The sequence below is a fragment of the Panthera tigris genome, chromosome D1 (assembly GCF_018350195.1).
Source record: "Panthera tigris isolate Pti1 chromosome D1, P.tigris_Pti1_mat1.1, whole genome shotgun sequence".
Lineage (NCBI taxonomy): Eukaryota > Metazoa > Chordata > Mammalia > Carnivora > Felidae > Panthera > Panthera tigris.
The window spans coordinates 40,654,597-40,679,019 of NC_056669.1; positions in this window are offsets into that span (position 1 = coordinate 40,654,597).

Here is a 24,423-nt window from a genome sequence, read left to right on the forward strand (position 1 = left end):
ACAGTTTCCACTGGCCTATTTTGTATTAGTCAACATTTTTCTCAGGCTGGCTTAACGGGAGCTACAGTCTGTGCTGTAAAGAACATGAATCTTCCTGGGGCGCCTGGGTGGCTCAGTCGGTTAAGAGTCCAACTCTTGATTTCAGCTCAGGTCATGATCTCACGGTCATGAGTTCGACCCCCAAAGTCGGGCTCCGTGCTGACAGTGTGGAGTCTGCTTGGGATCCTCTCTTTTCCTCTCTCACTGCCCCTCTCCCGCTCTCTCACTCTCTCTCAAAAATAAATAAACTTTAAAAAAAAAGAATATGAATCTTCCTGAGATCCCGAGAATTATGAACATTCATGGTCTCATTACAAAAGTGTCAAACCTAGTCCTTTCAAATAAAAAATTGAAAAGGCTCCTCCCAGGTAAAATCCAGGGGGAAAGTCATCCAAGCATACCATGCAGTTGTTTACCAAAAACAGAGGAGGAGAGTCATAGCTTTTACCCTTGGATTTAAGTCAAGGTATCATATAGGAGATGTATAATCAGTATGGAAGTTCAATGTTGCTTTTCTTGCTCAGTGATTTTAAAGAAATTAAGTAGTTTCAGTGTCATATTTATCTTTCTTTGATAAATTACATTCATGTGCCCACCTAAGGCATGCCTCCGTGTATCAGCTATTACAGTATTTCAAAAAGTATTTGTCACATTTCTTTAAACTATGTACAATCCAAAATGTTGGTGTTTTGTGTGGATCCCAAGTGCAGCATTCCACAATTCTTTCTTATTTGTCACAACTGTTAAAGAATCAAGTATGTGTTGCATGAAAAGATTGTCCTTTTCCTCTTAGTTTAAATAAACTCCAAGGTAACTGGACTTCTAAAAAAGAATCCGGTTCAATTATAATCTTAGCAGAAAGCAAACTAAATTACTGTAATTCCTTGACAGTCAGTAATTTACATAGAGTACGTGTATGTGTATATATTTTTAAATAGGACAACACACTTGCACTTTTCTTACCCTCCTGATGAAGATGGAAGTCTCCGTGCTTCGGCAGCTGGGACATCACACCTGACACACCAGAAGTTCATTCCAATAGGTTTAAAGACAATACAGCTGACAATAACAAAAGTATAATTGCTACAAAACAGTACTCAGAAAAATGGGACTCCAGAAGGAAGACAGAAAATAAGCGTAATTAACAAGAGAGGGGGGAGTGAAAAACTTGTTTCTCTTATGGGGCAGACGAGCTGGAGTGAAAGGGAATTTGAGACAGCGTCATTGACGTTAAGACTTTTGACTAACTGGAAAATACTTTTAAACAGGATACTTCTGTGTTTCAATAATCTGCATTTATAATAATTCTGGCTTTGATACTGTATTCTTCTACAGGTAGTTCACAATAGTTTTTTTGTTAATCACTAAGAGTACTTGGCTGAGTGTGTCTGAAGCAATCAACCAAGTTTGCTCACCATTTTTGTTGTCTTCCCCCAAGTTGAAATAACCAGCTTACAAATATAAAATTCCTTCAGGACGCGATCCAGAGGTCATCTCCTTGGTGATGCATTCTTTGGAATCCACTACCACCTGTATACTTTCTTTCTCCCTTACTTTCATTATTTTTCTGCTTAGCACTTAAACCCATGTAACATATTACACATTATACTTATCTTGACTATGATCTACTTCCCCATTAGAATGTTTCAAGGAAAAGGATTTTGTCCATTTGGCTCACTGGTCTAACTCAGTGCCTTGAACACTGCCCGGCATATAGTTGGTGCTCAACATATATAACATACATAAAACCTTGGTGTGTGAATATAATTCATTCTGGAAACAGGCTTGGCTTGTAATTCAAAGCACTTGTATATCAAAGCGAATTTCAAGAACCATTGGCTCAGTTGTGGTGACGTGATGTTCGGCATCATGTACTACTGACATTGCAAGGCATCGCTCATTTATCAAATTAAAATTTATTAGAAATGTTTGCCTGCCTTATGGAACACTCACAGTACAAGTTACCCACAATCCAAGATTTTACTGTATATGATATGTCATAACATATGACATCATATATTGTAATATCAAATATATACCATAAATTATGTAGAATATATATACTACTATGATATGTTATGTTATTTCGCATGATGTACTTTATATTATTATAGTATATCATGTATTTATTATGCTGAAAACACTTTAGTCTATATTACATGTTCATTATATTATATGTTATACAATATACAATGTATTATATGTATATACATTATATTATATATATGTATATACCTTATATGTTATATAATATACAATGTATTATATATATATATATATATATATATATATATACACACATATATACAATGTACAACATATATCACAATAAATGATTGGATATTGCAGATATTCCCTTTAAGCTCCTAGCAACGAAGGCCCGTGAGAAAATGGGATGCACTGAGCGGGGTGAGGGTGGCATTTTTCTAGGAGGGCCCAGACATGCAGACCACAGGAGCAGTGTCAGGACAAGCACAAGGGCTGTGGAGTCAGACAACATGAGCTGAAGTTTTGGCTCTGTTACTTCCTAGCTCTGTGCAATCGGGAAGTTATTCAACCTCTCTAAACTTCAGTTCCCATATCCATAAATCTGCGATAGTAAGAGCACCTGCCTCATAAGTTTAATGTGAGGATTGAGTGAGCTCAAGTATGTGAGACAGCCTGCAGAGTATCTATCTAGCAGAAAGACTCTCCGTAAGGACTCGATGATGGTGGTGATGCTGATGAGGAGGATAAAGAAGGTGATCATTACACTGTGACGAGGAATGAAGAAAGGACAGTCAGTTCAGCAGACAAAACTCAGAAATCTCCCACATCTGGTTCCCTCTCTGCCTCCCTCTGCACTTCCAGCCCATGAATTCATGCAGGCACATTTGATAGAATAGCACTCAGCTGTCACATGCTCACAAGAAAGGAGAGATACTAAAAAGATGTTTTGCCCACATCAATCGAAGAGTACAAAGTGCTGGCACTTTTCTCTTGTAGATCTAAGCACGCCAGGGTCCAGAAAAACGGGAATCGTAATGCCTTGACAAATCAGAGCCTTTGGGACATGTATCCTTCCATGCGGTTGCATGTCCTAAGAGCATGTGCCCAGGTAGCCATCACAATCTTATGGGTTGAGTTTTGTTCTGCTTACATGTTGTTTTGATGAAAACTTCCAAACGCACTGAACTTCGCTGCCTGAGCCCAATTTGCATGGTGCCGAGATTCACTCAGCTCGGGTGGTGATTCTCTACCACCCTCCAGGCCCCCACTTGTTCCCTAGCCTCCTGACAGGAACTCCCACTACTACAGCAGAGAAATGAGCTCCCCCAAGGCACTGACTGGTAAGGGAGACCTGCCAACAAACACAGCTCCCCAGCTGCCCAGGCACACCAAGCACAACCCAGAAGAGCTGAGGACTTAATGCCCAGGGTGGTGAAGCTGATCCGTAAGAGGTCAAAAATGGGAAAGAGATAACAGAAGAACCGCTTGTCCTCCCCTCCGAGCCCAGGCCGAGCGGTCCAAGATGCAAAAGTTCTACGTGGCCTCCCTGGACACACACGGGGAGACTGAGAAACGTGCTGGATGTTGTTGGGAAGCTGTAACCAATTTAATAACGTACCAATTTGTATTTGGTGTCCCTTCCTTCAGACCTGGCTTCCTTTTCCACAATCACCCGTGTTCCCTTGGGATTACACCCTTAATAAAACATTAGCTTCCACTGTAACTTTCGCCCCAGGGTCTGTTTTCTAGGGAACCAGGGCCTCTACAATGACTGGGGCTATTCAGTAATGATCAACTATTACACCGCATAGTAATGAAGCGAAGGGCTCCCTCTGGGTTTCAGCCCTTAAGGAGACACTTAGGGCTGTTTATCCAGAGAGTGTCTGAAGTGTAGTGATTAAGAGCTCAGACTCTGGTACTGGCCTGCCTCATTTAAATCCCAGCTCTACCAGGGCTGGGAAAACTCAGACAGTCATTTAAAATAAAGCTTTTGATTCCTCATCTGTAAGATGTGGATAGCGAGAGCACCCACCTCATGGAATCCTTGTGAAAAGTAAATGAGTTAACACTTATTTAATGGCTAGCATATAACAAACACACAATAGGGGCTAGCTACTTATTTCTCTTGTCTGATTACCAGGGTTACTTCTCACTGTTATTATTAAGCCTTTCTACAGCAATATCCCCCTTGCAATTTCTAAAATACAGTAGGATAGATATCAGGAAGTCTAGCTTATTAGAATTATGTGCAGAGTAAAAGTAAATAAGGTCTGGGCAAAAAACAGGAGTTCAGGTATGTCAGTGCAAATTATTATTCAATAGGCTATTTACAATGTCCCCAACAGCAATTTTTTTTTTTTTGCTTACATCCTAGTTCTTGAGTGTATCCTACCAAATTCTGAAGTTCTCAATTAGCAAGGTATTATTATACGTTTTGCAGTCATGCTATATGAGTGTGGAATACAGAATTATGACTTAGCATTAGCACCCTTGAGTGCCTACACCATCCTACTTAAGAAACACAAGAATTTAGTCATTATAAATGGAATTCTCACTCACTCCAATTCTGATTATTTGCCCTCTAGGCTAAAACCACAGACAAATAAGACTATACCTACACTTTTAGCAACTACAACAATGTTTTATGAAGTTGTTGTCCAAAAACATATCACCGTGTTTTCATTTCCAATTTCATGGGTTTGGTTTTGTTTTTATTTGAGAGAGAGACAGAGAAAAAGAGAATCTCAAATAGGCTCCATGCTTATCTATGCTCAGTATGGACTCTGACACGGGGCTTAGTCCTACAACCCTGGGATCATGACCTGAGTCAAAATCAAGAGTCAAGTGCTCACCCGACTGAGGCACCCAGGCAACCCTCCAAGCTCATTCAGTTTAACCATGTGGTAAACACTGCTTTAGAAATATCCTCAAGTGTTGAGAAAGAAATACATGAACACTGCCCAGATCTGGGGAGAGCTGTAGGATATGCATGAGGGCAAGGGTGGATTTTTAGGAGAAAACTTTTAACTTTGTGTTCCATTTCCATGAACTCATTCAGGATCTCAGGGCCTCATACTGCCTCAAGTCTGATATGATATCCCAAGTATAGAATTCCTTATCAAAACTGACCTTAAGTCAACGTGTTTTTTAAATAATTGCAGGGCTTTATCAACGTTCTAGTCAATGAAATCAGAAGCATACTACCAAAGTCAGCAGCCCATGGGGATGAAAATTATCCACTTGTGAGATATGCTACCAATGTATACATTATAACAGTCATAAATTCGATGATCCATAATCAATTTTAATAATGAAGTGGACATTATGGCTCAGCAAAATCCCTCGTGATTTAGGGGAAACCTCCAAGTCATGCTTTTAGGGTATAGATAATGAGTCTAAATGAAAGAACTCCAACAGTTACTAGGACAGGTCTCAAAGGCCCCTTTCATTTGTTTCCGGATCCCGATGTATCTTACTATTTAATTCCCAAACGTGTGTTATGAAACAGAGTAGGCCCAAGGAACAATGCAATTGTCTCGCCAGCCAAATGTTCCAAAAAGGCAGTGAGCCCAAGACTCTAAACTTCTTGACCTTGCAGATTTCTTACTCTTCAAGGGCTGCTTTGGCTACAGAACTTCCAGAGCACTTCCTTGAAATACTGGGACACACCAGGGAGCCAGATCCACTCATATGCAACCTTGATCTTATATCCTTTGCGTGGTCTATCTACTGCCTCTATAATAGCCAAGAGGGATAAAGACCTTAAACCTGGCCCGGGTGTCACTGGCACCAATCTTCAAGTCAGGACTAGCCTTTGCAGCCTGGTCCAGCTCAGTCACTCCCTCCATTGACCTTGAAGATTTACTTCTTTCAGAAAAATGTTCATTTACCAGCATTGTTAGGCAGATGTCCATTTAACATGTAGCTATCTGAGGCAAACCTTAAGCCCCAGGGAGGACCCTAGCAATATTCACATGGTTATACATTTTTATTCATTTTTTGCAAAAGTAATATATTTTAACCACAACAATTTAAAATTTCTTTCTCTTTCCCCTCCAACTCCTCTATTACATTCTGCATCATCAAGGAGAGTGGCTGCAGGCATAAGAGAAAATGGAGTTAAACATACATTAGGTTTGCATTCAGTGGCATACATTTCTGTGGTTCCCCATCAGTCCCAGCTATAGATAAATTGTCGCTAGCCGTCCAGTGCAGGAATGGCTTCCAAAAACACTCCTACCACCTACTGAACCAAGAGACCTGGCAGTCTAGCATGGACATGAAGGACTAGAACTTGCATCACTATATGAACACATCTTGTGGTGGACAGAATTGGGACTACAATTCTGGTGGGGGGAGGAGAAGCCAAGCTCAAATGTATGGAGCCAGAGCTAGCTTGTGGAAAATTCCCCAGTCATTAGATATGTATGCTTGTAACTGGAATATTTGGTTCTTGCCTACAGAGTCATAATGAGAATTCTCTCCTGAAATGCAGCACACAAATTATAAACACACCATGATCTTTTTCTTTTGTTGATTAGATTCCCAGAAATGGAAATTACTGGACTCTTTGTTTACCGAGCACAGAAATGTAGCAGTATTAACAGCAAATGTGTCTGTTATAGCTCATACGAAAAAGAAACTCGATCGAGATTTTTTTTTTCAAATTTGACACCAATGTAGAAAATTTACATAGCATTAACAGTAACAAGTCATGACCACAGAGTAACATGTCTAAACTCTCAACAAGAAAAAACAAATTTCAATCAACTAGCACTGGAGGAAAACTAAATAATCTTTCTTCACTTTCTATAGAAACAATTACAGAATTGTTAGCTCATGAAGAGGCAATCAAGCCAAACATGCAACCAAAAAATGTAGGGGAAAGGAAGTATTAGAGAGGTATGTCAGGAGTTTAATCAACAAAATATAATATTATTTTTCCGAGTTTTGTGACATTTGTGGTATTTGTTGAGTTTTAAACTTAAGAGCTGATGTGACTTCTTTCCTCGGTTCAAACAAATGCAGTAATTTTTTTTTTAATTTTTTTTAACGTTTATTTATTTTTGAGACAGAGAGAGACAGAGCATGAACGGGGGAGGGTCACAGAGAGGGAGACACAGAATCTGAAACAGGCTCCAGGCTCTGAGCTGTCAGCACAGAGTCCGACGCGGGGCTCGAACTCACGGACCGCGAGATCATGACCTGAGCCGAAGTCAGCCGCTTAACCGACTGAGCCACCCAGGCGCCCCCAAATGCAGTAATTTTATAGTCATGAATGTTTATACTTTTTCTCAAAGCAGGCAACCAACAAATGATACAAGGTAGGCACTTCAAGCCTTACAAAACCTGGATCCGTTTCTGGGGTCAGGCATTCCTTGACAATTAAGCCTTGCTTATATATCATCATCAACTCTCACTGTAATGATCTGGTTATCTCTCATACTGTCTTGTCTCCAATTGGAATTTGTAAAAATCATCCCACAATGCCAAAGGGTGATGCTGAGGCCACAATAAACATGATGGATGGCTAGCACAAGGCACTCACTTACTTTGTGTCACTTACGCATCACACGGTTTGCAATTACATGCTTTTCTGTCTGTACAGCTAGCCCTTGACTTAATCATCTCAGCATCCTTTTTTAGTGCAAAGCACCAGTGTCCACAGGGAACCAGGGAACTACAAATGTAGGAATGAGGGAAAAAAAAAAACAGGTGGCAAGAAAAAAGGAAGAAGGGAAATGGGGAAAAGGCAGATTTTTAAGGAAGCAAGTGGAGAAAAAAAAACTATAAAAGTTGTTTAAGCTGTATTTTATAGATATTGGGGGTAAACCACAAAGGCTTTATGTTTTTACCATAGTATCTTTGCGTGTGTGTTTGTACACCTCAATTTTTTAGCTTAATTGCTCCCACTTTTATTCACTCTGACTCAAGACATTTCATATCGGTACGCTATTTTAGCTCAGTATTATTCTCACCACCATACTGCTTTTTAAAAGCAACTAGAATATTAACTATGTTATGCAAATGAAAATGTGAATTTAATCACAAAGAGTGGCCCTAGAGGAGCCACTAAATCCTCCAACGTCCAAAGAGAAAATTGGAGACTCCTATTATATTCAGTAAGTCATATACCGGTGCCCAGAATTTAATATAAATTGAATTGAATCCTACACAGAACTCTTTGTAGATTCTGTCTGTCGATAAGACATGCTTTCAGAAAAACTGGCGAGCTAAAAATACAGACTACAGCCCATTTTCGTTTTCATTTCATTTTCCTTTCAATGAAACATTGTGAATGTAGTGGCATCACATAAATATTTATCAAACTCTATAATTCTTCCAAATGTAATGATAAATGAAAGTATCTTTCACGTGCATACAAAACACCTGCAAAAAACATTTTCAGAAGACTGATATGAAAGGCAAGCTATCTGAAATCAGAACCACTAATAGATGAAGTCATCGTTTGATAGTTTTCGTAATCTCTGCTTACCAGGCGTCTCAAGTTTTACTCTCTGTTAATTTAAGAAATAAAAATAAGGGGCACCTGGATGGCTTAGTTGCTTAAGCGTCCAACTTCGACTCAGGTCATGATATCATGGTTTGTGGGTTTGAGCCCCACATCGGGCTCTGTGCTGACAACTCAGAGCCTGGAGCCTGCTTTGGATTCTGTGTCCCTCTCTTGCTCTGCCCCTCCCCTACTCATGCTCTGTCTCTCTGTCTCACTCTCTCTCAAGAATAAATAAACATTTAAAAATTAAAAAAAAAAAGAAATAAAAATAATTCAGCATCACTTGGCGCCGGGGACCCTGACATGAAGGGCCAGGTAAGCCACTGAAAACTTCCATTATTGATATAAAAGGAAGACCGATTTCAGAGAAAAGAACCACACAGATTTTCAGGTCGTTGGTTTGCCACACTATTTGTATTTCCTCTTCATCATGGTCATTATTTTTATCATTTACTAGTTGCCCAGGAATAACAGCAGCTCAAACTTGATACGCAACACAGACATAATTACAGATTTGGACCAACAATCCTCCATTAAAACCTAAATTGCCTTCAGCCAACAGTTAAGAAAAGGTCAAGAAGAAGGCCCCTGCTGAAAAGAGTCATAAAAACATGCTGTTCATTATTTTCCAGAAGCTTCTAATCCTCTCTCCCACCTGGCTTATATGATAGCTACTAAGTTCATCTGAATGTTGCACAGTCTTCAGGGATCCTCCGGGAAACATTTTTTTTCTCTTAAATAATTATGATCAAAAGTCTAGAGCTGAGGTTAAAACTCCAGAGCCAAGAAAAGTTTCTGCTGTCACTGATTATAACTTCATTCCCCTCCTTTGCTTGCTCTGATCCCAAGGGGAAATTTTCAGGGCAAGCTTGGGCCAGAATTCAGGGAATCTCTTTAGATTTTGGTGGGTGGAGGTAAAAATATCGCCTTGAAAAAAGAATGAGGATGGAGAATGCCATTTGGTCTGGAATGATCAGGAATTGCACCAAAGTCAGCAAATAACATCCTTATTACTGCTCAGCTTGTCAAAGAGGAGTTAACATGCAAGTTTGGGGGAAAGAAGCTGGAAAGATTAATAGCCATCCAGAAGATGAAATAGGATTTCTGGCACCTCTGGATGTAAGCAAAAGGAAGCTTATATTTTATTACATTATGTAAGAGACATGCTACTATGGGAATTACCCACCCCTTTAAATATGTGGGCTAGGGCTAATGGTTTCTTCAGTGACAAAAAGCTCCTCATTTTTCACACAACACAGATTTTCTCCTTCCCAGTTTTCATTCACCCCCTGTGGACTATCTGATGATTAGAGACTGCAGATAAAAGAGTACTGGGCTCAGCACTGGTACTGGCAAACAACCCTTCAGTTGAACTAAGTAAACAAAAGCTACTCAGTTGTATTGCCCTATTACTGTATTGTATTATTCTTCCCGGGGCACCAGCTGAAATGTGTCCTTCTCACTGGAGAAGATCAAGGTACAGCATCACAACATTTGAGAGCCTGAAAGATCCTGGTAGCACACCATCCAGCCATATCCCTTCTTCCTCTGTCTGTTGGGAGATGGTCTTCAGCAAAGCAAAAACCGTCTGCTCATTGTAGACAATAGATGGAAAGCATAACTAGATGGGGACCCGAAGTCCTCTGGTTTCACTTTCTTTCCTCGCAAAATGAAAGCAGTGGGTAATTACTCTCTCTCTACCGTTTCTCCAGGCCTCCGGTGGAATATGCCGACACACAGCACCGCAGAAACCGGGGTGGACGGGATTTGCTGGAAAACACCAGCCTCAGAAATATTTTTAAACATACAATCTGTTTTAGAAATCTTTACATAAAAAAATATTGCAGCAGTCAGGTCCTAACAGAGAACAGAAGGCACACACTCCAACAGGGTAATTGGGAAGCGTTTAGTAAACAGACTATTTACCAAGGTGTGGGCAGGGTTTAGGGGCAATGATGCGGTCTCTAGGGTCAGGAACAGCAGGGAGCTGTGTCTACCCCCAACAGAGATGCAGCCAGGCCACAGTAGCCGGGGTGGAAAGAATCAGAGGGATATATCCCCTGCCCTGACTCTCTTCTTCTCTATGTTCCCAGGGGCAGAACCAACAGATGTCAGGGAACAAAGAGCCCACTGGCCAAGGAACTGAGGCACCCGGACACAAAGCAGAAAGAAGGGTGGAAAATGGGTCTGGAGAGGTAAACGGGAGACAGCTAGTACAGACACAGAAGGCAATTACAAAGTTATGTTTACTTACTGCTGGAATAAATGATAATTAACTTTACAGTGTTCGAGAAGTGTGAGAAGCCTCTTTTGGGTGTCCGATTGAATCCAACCACGCATTAGGTTTCCTAAGCCTCAGCCGATTCTACGCAAACATTTGGAATAAAGAGAGCATTCTATGCTCACATACGTTGGAGAAATGCTGGCTGGAATTTCAAATTAAAGAAAGGTAAATATAGATGCACATGTGTTGTGCATGTGAGTCCCTCTCCTAAGACACCAGATGTATGAAAATAAGGAAACAACTGTGCCTACCTCGTGGCGTGGCTGAACGAGACAGGAGTATCATAAAGCATTCTGCACAGAAGTTGGCACATAGATGGTGCTCAGTAAATATCAACCACTGCAGCCATGGCCACCAGCATCACCACCTGCAGCTGCATTCTGACCTCTCAGACAGCCTGGGAAACTTCCCACCACAGAAGACCGAAGTCTTACACTTGTAGCTCTGTGTCACTAGGTGCCTGTCCCTGTCCTTACACATAAGTAAGCACATGATTAATGTTAGATTATGAGACAGTGGTGAGAACTGCTGTATCTCATGCCAGGATGCAGGCTGCATTAGTATGTAGTAATTCTTCCCTCCTCTCCATCCCTCTGTAAAAGAAACATTCTGTGCCCCACCCCAGTGTCAAGCCTGGCCCCATGGCCTGCTTCGGCTAACAGAATGTGGGTCAGTTTTGAGCAGCGGCTTCAAGAGGCACCACAAGCTTCCAACAGCCCTCCTGAGCCCTGACCTCCACCCTGAGGAAAACAGCACATCCCAGACAATGTGGGTACTCCTTCACCCGGGTGCTGGCATCAGCAGGCATGTGGGGCAGGCTAGAATTCAATCCACAGTTGCTACTTCAACTGTTCTGTCAGACTTGGGAGCAAGGAGAAGAGCTGTCTGTTTCCAGAAACCATTAGATTCTGTGGTTGTTTGTTACACAGAAATAATACAAAAAAAACCTAATACGCATGCTTAACAAAGTTACTCTAGCATGCTAATGTGGCAAAGAGAGGAGCTCACAAGAGATTTAGAGTCTGCCAGTCCCAGCTCTGACAAACTCCTAGATATGTCACCCTGACTGAATGAATCTCATGAACCCCCACCTTGCTGGATTCCTGTGACAATTAGAAACAGCACCCACAAAGCCCCTAGCATGATGCCGGCACATAATAGATACTTGGTAAATGAAAAAAATATATATAATGAGCAATAATGGACGGCAAAAATATCTCCCCAATCATCCATGACTAATGCGCTGAACTAGAAAGTGTTGATCCCAATTAAAATATTTCCTTAACCTCAGATAAATAAAACAATGAAATCATTGCTCTAGTTTGCAGCTTACAAAAGAATCTAATAGAAAAGCACAGTTGAAAAAAAATACAATGTGCTCTTTCTAAACCTTCTAAAACTTCTGAGTCGTCAAGAATATGAATTCCTGTTGTGTCAAAGAATAAGAATGCATTCTTTGTGAAGGAAAAATGATTAAATTGCATCTTCCAGACTAGTAATTTAAATTGTGATCAAATCCACTGTAGCTGGGGGCCTCCCAGTTAATCCATTTACTGTGAACATTATTAAACATTTATTAAATGCCTGTGCATGGTAAAAAAATTTCAAAGGTATGGTTTTGTTTGCTGAGCACCAAAAAAAAAAAAAAAAAAAAAAAAGTCAAGAACATAAAACTACTAAATGGATCAACTAATCCCGGCATATGCAGTTTCACAAAACAGGAGCACAGCAATTACCGAAGCACAGAAATAGATTTTTGATCCATCGGGAAGGCATTCAGAAAACTATCACCACTAATGAATAATAGAAGATTTATTCAGATTGTAAAACTTGACTAGGAAGGAAATTTATCTAAAATATGAGCTCAATTTCCTGCCTTTCAAAAGAATACGGAAAAGGACTTTGCAGAAAAGATACAATCTGGGAGACAGTCTCTAAGGAGTCCAAGTAAATCCAGGGTAGGGTTTCCAAGGCACCTATAGAAGGAATGCTTGGAGGGCTTAAATGAAGATCCCCGGGCTACTACCCCACACCTACTGAATCAGAATCTTGGGGGAAAGGGCCCAGGAATCTGTATTTGTTACCAAATTCTCCAGCTGATTCATGTGCACTCCTAAGTTTGAGAACCACTAGACAATGCAAGCCATTAAATAACCTTTGGCAGCTAACTTAAAGGTTCTTGAAAGACAAAAACCCAAACAAGTTTAGCCCACTCCATGCCAAAAGTACCAAAGGAAGACAATAGAGTCTGGACTTGAGACTCAGTAACAGCTGCAGGGCTAAACAGCCATTCATTCTGCCAGGAGTGCAGGCCGTGATTTTTAGCACTTGGAGGCAAAGAGCTGATGGAAGCTTCAACGGTAATGCAAACCCAACAGCACCATGGTGATGACTTCTCCTGTTGGACATACATTGGCCAAAATTCTCCTCAACCCCAGCATCCCCCTGGCACACGTCCTGGCAATCACTCCTCGTCAGTTTTCTGGGCTTGCATTTTAAAATAAACAGAAGGGGAGAGGGGAGAAAGTAAGATGGTTAAGGATATTATTACATGGAAATTCTGAAATTCATAAAAAATTTCAACACCCAGTCCCATAATGTATTTTTTTCTATAACAGAAAGAAAAACATAGTTATACTTTCTAAGAGAGGGGGAAAATCCGTAAAGGGGGTAAAAAACTGCTACAATAGGGGCACCTTGGTGGCTCAGTCGGTTAAGTGTCCGACTTTGGCTCAGGTCATGATCTCACAGTTTGTGAGTTCAAGCCCCGCGTCAGGCTGTGTGCTGACAGCCTGGAGCCTGCTTCAGATTCTGTATCTCTCTTGCTCTCTCTGTCCCTCCCCCACTCATGCTCTGTCTCTGTCTCTGTCTCTCTCTCTCAAAAATAAACATTAAAAAAATTTTTTTAATAAATAAATACAAACTGCTGCAATAGTTTTAAAAATTAAAAATTATCTGGGGAAGTAAATCAGAACGTGTAGGAATGCAAAGAAAGGAACACCGAGTTAGGACAGAGGAGACAAGTGGGTTCTAGGTCCATCTATATCCTACTTACGGGTCTGTGACCTCCCACAACTCATTTAGCTAGTCTTTCACCCAAAGGAGTTAATGTTTACCAGTGAGAGCGTTTTAAGTAACAAAGCAATGTCAAAATATAAGTAGCGACATGATCATCCATGGCAAAATTTATTTTATACAATCCAGAATCTAACGGAACAAAGAGCAGTGCGTTGTTGTTCTTGTCTGTTTGTTTATTTTAAATAGAGGCAAAGGATACCAAACTCTTGGAGTCAAGAATTACAAGGGAAGCTACATCATCAGATGAAACAATACATGTATTTTCTGAAATCACACGCAAGATGAGAACAAAATAACATGGTACCAGTAGGGAAAATCTAGGCTACTCTCACCATATTGCTGCTGCTCTTCCCTGCATCAAGCTACACCAAGACGAAACTTCCAAATACAAACAACTCAACGTGGCTGATGTAGTCTTCTAGGGAGCAGCGGTTAATGATTCCACCTGATGCCTTCCTGTTTGACCTACCTTACACACATCCACCTGAGTCCCAACGATAAGCTTCTCTCACTGGAGAGCCACCAACAATGAGACTGAGAGTTTTGAAAAAGCAAGGGTGACTAAGGGCCAGTGCCATCAGTCAATGAACCCAGGGCTGTAAGGACTTTGAAAACAGTTTAACACTTATTACCTAATAGATTTTAGATCAACACCAAATTCAAGTGTATCTAGAAACATGAGGAAGTCCATACATGTCTTTAAATGGAAGACAGCATAGAATACTGCAGTTACTTAGAGCTGAGTTTGAAATGAGGCTCCAAATCATCTGTCTTCTCTGCGTATCAGTTCATGAATTGATGATTATTAGTTGTACCTCATGGGGCGGTTGGGAGAATTAAATAAGACCTTACTATAAAAGTCTTCATAAAATGTTGTGCCCACCTTCAGTATTCCATGAAGTCACTGGTAGCAGTGCAAAGTATTACTACAAAGTAGACGCTCGGTAAAGATACTGCCCTTCCCTTCTCATTTTGTATTTCAAAAATGAAAATACATTCCAGTGGAATGAAAAGTGATATATAATAAAATAGAGTGTGTGGCTAAATCAGAACACAATTTTCTTGATATTTACCTTCATTATGGCCATGGAGACCAATTTTACAATTTACACTGGCCATAATTACAGTCCATGTATATAAAAATTACAGTTTAAATTTGTGATGGTACAGTTTTGCAACTTCTATCCAATATTTAATACAATTCCTCAAATTCTTTTTCTATCACTATAATAACACCTGTTTTAATCATCACTACCTGTTTTAATCACCATTATCCTTACTGGGAGCAAAGCACCCAGTGAGTGTTGCAGTGTGTTAATATATATTAATGTACCCCGAAAGCTGTGAAGTGCTAATATTACCATTTACACAAGAATAGAGAAGACACAACCCCTGTCATGAGATGACTACAATCTGAAGACCACTAGAAAATGCACAGTGCTAATCATGAAACACACACACATATGCACATGTCCGGGCACATGTACATTTAAAGATAAATAATGACAATAATAAGAACAGAAAATGTGTGCGTGTGTGTGTGTGTGTGTGTGTGTGTGTGTGTGAATATAATGGGTGGGGGACAATGAAAATATTGAGGTAAAGTTGCCCCATATTTTAAAATGTCTCTATACAACAATCAAGTCTTATAAATAAAATCTTAAAATCAATTTTTATCAGCAAAATCCACAACATGCCCCCTCTAGCCGATCACGAAAACACTGGCGGAAGCATACTGCCATATATTAATTGAGTATCCACAGTGTGAATGCCTGTCGTTCAAAGGCCAGATGTGCCTGTGAAACATGAAAGCAACTACTGCAATATCACTCCAGCAAAGCTTTACTAGAAAGGGAAAGACTGGTGTATAAGATCCATCTGAAAATCCATTTCACACTTCTAATTTAAAGCCAATTCAAATGTAATTTACTTTATCAGGGCCTTTAATTTAGTGAAGGTCAGAAGTGCAATCAACAGAGGTGAAAATTACTTACGCTTATCAAAAGATAAGCTGGTAATAGTGCAGAACAAGAGAAACAAAACACAGGGATTCCCATTGAAAACCATGGTTAGCACCACTGTATAAACATGTCTTCTCACAAACCGATGCATTCTGAGATAAAGCTTTTACTTGTGTCATCTCTGCACCGAATGCAACCTCATTTGTCGTTCTATTTCAGTGTGAGAATATTCCTTCTCTTCTCCAATGTTACAATTCGTGAGAGGTGAAACAATACTTGTGGCACAAAATATTAAACTTACCGCTCTCGTCATCTATATTGAACCTTCCAAGACCACTGCCATCCCTGATGGAGTACTGGATCTCTCCATCCCTCCCAGAGTCCTCATCTTGGGCAGCCACCTGCAGTACGCTTGTTCCAATGCGTGAGTTTTCTTTTACAGATCCAACGACAGCAAAGTCTGGGAAGTAGGGAGTATGGAGGTTTTCGTTGACATCCACCACCTCCACCTCAACAAAGGAAACAGATGACAGAGAGACCGGTCGTCCTTTGTCTTTGGCCCGAACCGTGAGGTTGTAGAACTGCTGCTTTTCATAGTCCAGCTCTTTGCTCAAGCGAATGGCACCACTGGCTTTATCTATTTCAAATCTCCCATTATAGTCATTGACCAAAGAATAGCGCACTTGACCCCCTAGCCCAAGATCTGGATCATGGGTCTCCAGCCAAGCAATGACAGTGCCAACAGGGAGATCTTCAAGAACCTTCACACTATAGCTACTGGGAATGAAAGCCGGGGAACAGTCATTGACATCATCCAAAAAAACCTTAAGAGTGACAACCGAAAACAGCTGCTGGCCACTTTCTGCCTTGTCTCTAGCTTCTATTTTTAAGGAGTAGTTTGCTTTAGATTCCCGGTCCAATTGGTCAGCTACATAAATGATTCCAGTTGAGCTGTTGATAGCAAACTGCTGAGTATCTGTCAAGACTGAATAAGTCACTTCACCATTAGAACCCAAGTCTTTGTCTCTGGCTTCCACCTGAATAATCTCAGTACCAATACTTGAACTTTCAAGAATGTGAACTGAGTAGCTGTCCTGAAGAAAGACTGGGCTATTGTCATTAGCATCCTCCACATTGATGGTCAGCAACCTCCACGAAGATTTTTGTGGATTACCTAAATCGTAGATGGTGATATTAAGGAGATAGAGGTCTGTGTGTTCTCGGTCCATAGGCAGAAGGACTTTAAGTTGCCCAGTCTCCATATCGATATTAAAACAACTATCTGTATTCCCATCAGATATTGTGAATAGCACCTTTCCATTAAAGCCAGAGTCGGCATCATAGGCTTTGATCTTCAGGATGTTAGCACCAACGGGCAGATTCTCCTTCACAGCCACGTCAGAAGGAAATGACTTGTCAAAATGTGGCCCTTGCCTATTAACTGAATAAAAGTCGAGAAATCCATCTTCCAGATTCAGTTTCCCATTTGCTTTTGCCTTAATGAGTAGCTTCTCTGCCAGCTTCTGAGCCACACGAGTTTCTCGGCAACTGAAGCTCTTTGAAGACACCTTCCCATGCAGGACTGAAATATTAACAGACATGGGGTCCGCAAAATTCTCCCCATCGGTTGCTGTAATCCTGAGGGCAAAATTACCATTTTTGATGCCAGAATTCATCAGTGACTTTTTAAGCTGTAAAACACCAGAGTCTGGGTTTAAATAAAAGAAACCAAGTTCATTTCCGGAGATGATTTTGTACTTTACAAGTTCAAGTTCATCAATATCAATTGCTGACACAGCTGTGATGTGACCCCCAACTGGAAAGTCATAGGAAATAACTCCCTGGCAAGCCACTTTTTCAAAAAGAGGGCTGTTGTCATTGACATTTCCTATTCGAATAGTCACATTGACTTCACTTTCATGGCGGTATGGCGAACCCCAGTCAGAGGCTCTTACGATGAACCTGTAAGTTTCTGGAGAGGATTCAAAATCCAATTCTTCAGTTGTGCTAATAACACCTGTAAACTGGTTAATGGCAAATGGTAACAGATTAAGACTGGCAATACTGTAGGTGATGTACCCATTTTCCCCTTTATCCTTATCAGAAGCTGAAACCATCAGAACGCTTGTGCCCACCGGAACACTTTCATTCACAAAAGCATCATACAGCGGCTGCTGAAATTCTGGGGTGTGGTCATTCGCATCTTCTATGCCGATGGTAACTTGTGCTTTTAAATCTCCTTCCTTGTTTGTCACGTCCAGTTTATAAACCTCCTTCTTAACAGTATTCAGTGGCTGTGCTGTGACAATCAGACCTGACCGAGGATTAATTTTGAAGTACTGTGCATCCTCTCCTGGAGATAATTTGTATTCCACATCTAGCGGTTCGGGACTTAATTTTACTATAGCAACCACAACACCAGGAGGGGAAAATTCACTAATGCTCACATCATACATTTCTTTTTCAAATCTAACTGGGACACTGTCTCTTTGGGGGTTGGCAATGTGGACTATCCTTACTGCTGAAAATTTCTGAGGTGACCCCTTATCTTTTGCTTGAAGAGTGAGATTGTAGCCATAAGGAAAGCTCTCCCAGTCAACCTTCTTTCTCTCCTTAATCTTGTACTCATTCATCCACTTGCCTTCCTTAGCCAGGAAGAACTGATCTAAAGGATCCCCAGCGACAATGGAAACAGACTCAATCTCTCCATTGGCCCCTTCATCAAGGTCATCGACTGTCACCACAGCGTATGTCGGCTCTCTGTCCAGTGAGGAAGGAACGTGAGTGACCACGTGGATAGTTGGGGCGTGTTCATTTATACGTTCAATGTGAACATAAAGCTTCGCAGTACTGCTCACTCCGTTGTTTCCGTAGAGCTTCATCCCCGGTCCACAGCCAAAATTTCCAGGTCATACCTATTCTTTTCGTCATAATTTAACCGCCCGCTTAAAGAGATGACGCCACTTGTGGGGTGAACTGAAAAGAGATCAACTTTGTTTTTAAAGTAGTAGTAGAATTCTCCATTGGAGCCGATATCGGCATCTGTTGCTGTCACCTGGGCAACGCTAGTCCTTAAAGGTGTGCTTTCTGCGATTGTAACAGAGTATGTTGTGGGTGAAAACAAAGGTCGCAGATCGTTCATATCTAAAACCTGTATGTTCACTTTGGTCCATGCTTCCAGATCCTCTCCTCTGACAGAACCTTTTACTATCAATAAATAATTGTCCTGAATTTCCCTATTCAATATGGCCGAATTGCCACCTTTAGTTCTTATTCTGAGGAAACAGAAGTCTGCAATGATGACTTCCTCTGCTTTGAAGAAGCCTTCCTCGTCTCCAGATACAATTCTGTATTTGACATCCCAGGACAGATCTATTAAGGTGATGCCCATTCTACCCTGGCTGTGGACGTAGGTCCTTGCTGCTGAGTTCTCATACACGGTAGCATTGTAAACGGAGTGTGTGAAGTGGAAGCCCAGGGGCCCAGTCCCCGGAAGCCCCTGGGAGACTGTGGCCAAAAGCTTGAGAAGCAGGAGAATGAGGCAAGAAGGAGGAGGCCGTGTACCCACACAGTATCCCATAGTTATATCCATCGTATCATACCTCCATCCTGGAATGGGGTGGGGGGGGGGGAGAAAGAGAGAGAAAAGATAAATTAACCTACAGAAAAGTGGGAGAAGGTGTAGGAATGCACCGTGAAGAAACAATGCTTTTTAAAAACTTCATTATAATTTTTTTTTTTTTACCAAAACATCAATACAAGAAAAAGTTAGAAACCTCATCGTACTAGATGGCAAGAAATTCAGAGTCACTAGGGTTTAACCTGATGTTGTTTGGGTTTTTAAATCCCACTTTTACGCTGCTGCCGCAATTGTTCGTTGGGACAAGATTTCTTGCATTCCGAAGGTCAATTGAGAAATGTACTAGAAGCCTTAAAAAATGCATTTACCTGTCACTTAGAATTACCTGCTAGGCAATTATCCAGTGGAAATAGACAAGTGTACATTTAAAGTACAGTTTAGGGGAGCCCGGGTGGCTCCAACTCTTGGTTTCGGCTCAGGTCATGATCTCATGTTTCATGGGATTGAGCCCCATGTCACGTTCTGTGCTGACAGCATGGAGCCTGCTTGAGATTCTCTCTCTCCCTCTCTCTCTGCCCTTCCCCACTCGCACATGCTCTCTCTGTCTCCCTGTCTCTCTCAAAATAAATAAACAATAAAAAAGTACAGTAAAGTTTAAAAGACAAAGGGATTGAAAAAACACTAACTGCTTATCAAATAGTTTCTAGTGCATTCATATAGTGAAATACTACACAGCTACTAAAAATAATTCTTTTTAAAATGTATATTTTCAAATATGGTAAGATATAATGCTAAGTGGAAAAAAAATATAAAACAATACATGTGGGGGTATCTGGGCTTCTCAGTCAGTAAGTGTCTGACTCTTGATTTCGGCTCAGGTCACGATCTCGTGGTTTGAGTTAAAACCCCTTGTCAGGCTCTGTGCTGGCAGAGTGGGGCTTGCCTGGGATTCTCTCTCTCCCTCTCTCTCTGCCCCCCCGCCTTGCTCTCACTCTCTCTCTCTCTCTCTCTCAAAATAAATAAATAAAACATTTTAAAAATCAGTATGTGTGGTTATGATTCTATTATTACTTAAATATCTAAATGCACAATTTCAAATTTACATTTAAAAAGAACTTGAGACACGTGGGTGACTCAGCTAAGCATTCAACTCTTGATCTCAGCTCAGGTCATGATCCCAGGGTCATGGGACTGAGCCCCGAATCGGGCTCCACACTAAGTGCAGAGTCTGCTTGGGATTCTCTCTCTCCCTCTCTCTGCCCTTCCCCTGCTCACGCTCTTTCTCTCTTTCAAAATAAACAAACTTTAAAGAAGTAAAAATAAAAAGGACTAACTGAGTTGTGGGAGCTAGGGGTTTTTGTATTTTCTAATATTTTTCCAATTAATGTTGGTCTTCAATGGTTACACAATTACCTTTATAACTGAACTTTTAAAAGAATTCTTATAAGGCATTATCATCTTTTGTTGTGCTGACTTCAAAACTGATCAAGATTTATGCATAATCCAGTACCATGAGGCTGAATAAAGAAAGCAGAGATGACAATCCCTAAGGAGGTACATAATCTGAGTGATAGCCATGTGTGGACCATGCTACCCAGAACATAGGAGGTAAGAAAGATTCAGTGCCAGAAAAATCTAAATTATATGAGATTTATTTCTTAAAACTAATTTTAAAAATTGCTTCCAATTCATTTCAACAGTCACTATTAAATTTTCATAGTTGCCACAGCCCCATGACTACATAGATTAAGAAATAAAAACACTTTCCTATTTTAATCAATAAAATCTGTCCAGTATTTAAAACAGAGGGTGGATAAAAGGGCTAATTTAACAAGGAACAGCTAAGTCTATTGACACTCTCACAGCTCTGGTTTCTAGAATCCCCCAATTTGGAGTTCTTCCACCAAGAAATAGCCACTGTGGGACCCTCACATTCTCTTCTGCAGGGAATGTGGAGATAAGAGGGGACGGGAAACGAACGCTTCTGTCCACTCTCTCACTCAGGCACTGTATACGACATCTCCCCTTTGTTGTGTTTAATCCTTACAACAGCCCTAAATGGTTTCACCCACCTACGTGTTAGGAAACTGCAGGTTAGAGAAGTTAACCTGCACGGTGGGAGCACTGGCTCCATCAATGTTTCCCGGCAGGTAAGGAGCAGAGCAGGGTCCCAAACGCTGGTTTTTCTTACTCCTAAAATGTACGCTTTTCCCCATCACATCATCATTCTCTCTAAATAACCTGTAACCAAGAATTAAGGCCCTCTAGAAGCACTTATGACATAATTTAAATCTGTTGAACTAGTCACCATTCATCATTGATAAAAAAGCATGAAACCCATCTAACGACTCTATTTGGTTATCTCCTTTCTAAACTAGTTACAATTACCATCTGGCTATCGACTGAAAAATAGCCCACAGAAATTTAACATCTTAAACTATTATAAATTATTTGTGTAGTTTATAGAACACTTTCCTACCCAGGGTTGGCAAGGCACACGTTATAACACCCTTTTAGTAGATGAGAATATCCGACTTCACTCTTCTGGTAGCAGAGTCTGGATTAGAACCTAAGCCCTCCCCAGACCCTCACAAGGCTTTCTCATCTCTTTTTTTCCAACCCTGCCTTACAGAAGACTCTAAAGCAAATTCCTTGGCATGTATTTTCTTGGTTCTGACTGAGAATGAGATATGATTTGCTGCTATCACCTGCTGAAGCAAGTCGGGAAATAGAGTCGCAAGTAGAAAGAGTGCAGTTTAATATAGGGGTTTCATAAGCAGAACAGACAGTACAAATGAAAAGTAGAAAGACGAGATAACTTTTTATAAAAGGAGAGAAGTTAATTTCACATGCAATGGCTTTGGCTGTCCGTCCTTAGGAAATGGTTCACATGCTAAGTGTGAGAAGCAGCAGCTTGGATGCACAAGGCTCAAATGTGGTACCCAGGAGAAATGGAGAGCCCCCTGGGACCAGTGCAATTAGAGCTTCCTCTTCGTGGAGCACACTCATCTGACACCTGGGGTGACAGAGCCCTCTTTAGGGCTCACAGATACAAACCAGGAGAAGCTTTATTAATACCCCATATCACTCAATAGACTCTCTATTTCATCATTGGAGAACGCTCCAAAGTAGAGGAGGTATTTTTAGGTTCACTAGGGACATAACAGAAGGAGATAAGGCCCTTCTAGGGAATGATCTAAGGCCACGTATAGTCTCGCAAACTAGAAAACTGGGGTTACTCCCAGTATGTCCAGGGAAATACAAATTCTGTTTCTGCCTCACCTCTCACTCGCTGGTCTGTGCCGAGGGCACAGCTTTTGCTGATGCTTTGCCCATGGAGTCTGGACTCCATGGTCATCAGGGAAGAAAACAGCCCTGATGGTAAATTCAGCTCAAATCAACTTTTCTTCGTCCACTCCCCACCCCCATTTTAAACCCTGACTGAAGAGTGGAGCTGCATTTGTGCACCAATCTATTCACAGCACCCAGCATAGTACATGTCATGCAGGAGGGCACCATACTGGTTTGCTAAACAGAGCACTAAGGTACTGATGTAACCAGAGGCCCAGAGGCCCAGAGGCCTTTAACATGGTCCGTTTCCAAATCCCAGAAAATACGCACGTCTTACCTCAGGAAACAGAATCAAGAAATTATATGAACTCAAAGAAGCCTTAAAGATCATCTGATTTGATCTCCTGAGTTAAGAGATGAGGACACTAAGACCCAGAAAGATGAAGAGATTCACTCATACCAGGTCTCAGGACTCCCAGGTTCAGAACTCATCCCAAATGGAAACGTGTGTCAATTGAATTAGTTTTTCTTTGAGTTATGTAACAATCTTAGTGACGAGGTTTATCATCACATGGCAGCGATGGCTGTCTTCTGACACCTTATTAATTTTCCTGGTGCTACTCCCTCCTCTAAGTAGTTAACTGTAAATAAACCTTTAAGTGCCCTGGGGGACAGTTACTTCTACAAACCATTCTGGTAAATCCTTCAAAGCACAGAATGCTGTCATAACATGAAAAAAACCTCATTCGATTTCACTATTCGAAAAGTGGTACTTTTGCAGACCGAGTTTTTCTTTCAGCAAAATACACTGCTGCAATGTTTTCCTTATAAAATAGAATCAGTGGTCTTCAATGTGAATAGGAAATACTACAAACCACACTGAAGTGGAACAGTATCACTGCGTGCATAAATCTGTATCGAACTCCAAAAACCTGAGCAGGACTAAGCTTGTCAGATTCAGTTGTTGAAACCAAAATAGGTCATCAGGTTTTGGATCTTTAGTCTTGGGGAAAAAAAATAGTCCTATCTGGCACCAACTAATTTTAAAAAAACCCTGCAGTTTTCTGGGGAGCCTGGGTGGCTCAGTCAATTAAGCATCCAACTCTTGATTTCAGTTCAGGTCATAATCTCACAGTTCGTGGGATCAAGCCCCGTGTCTGGCTCTGCTCGGATAGAGTGGAGCCTGCTTGGGATTCTCTCTCTCTCCCTCTCTCTTTGCCCCTCCCCCACTCATGCTCTCTGTCTCAAAAATAAGTAAATAAACATTAAAAAAAAAAACCTGCAGTTTTACCCATTGATTTAGACAATAAATGAAGCCTGATAGTGGGGGATTCTGTAAAATTCTGCAAAGTAAACACTAGAATAAGATTCTGGCTTTTTTTTTTTAGCATGCTAAGACAACTGTTAAACTGTTTCAAAAAAAAAATAGTACACTTTCCACACTGAAGCCAAGCTATTTGCAAAGCCAATATGATAGTTATGGTGTTTTAGATGCTCTGCACATTGATTTATCCTGCTTCTGGATTATTTTAAACAAAGCACTTAGTTCCCAACCTCAGAGCCTATTTTGTACAACTTAGTAACATAATCAATATTTTTTGATATCATCTCCAAAGAAATCATCAGGCCATCAATCTTGGAGACATTTATTTTTCAGAGCAGTCAGATGTGCCCCCCCTGCCCAGTG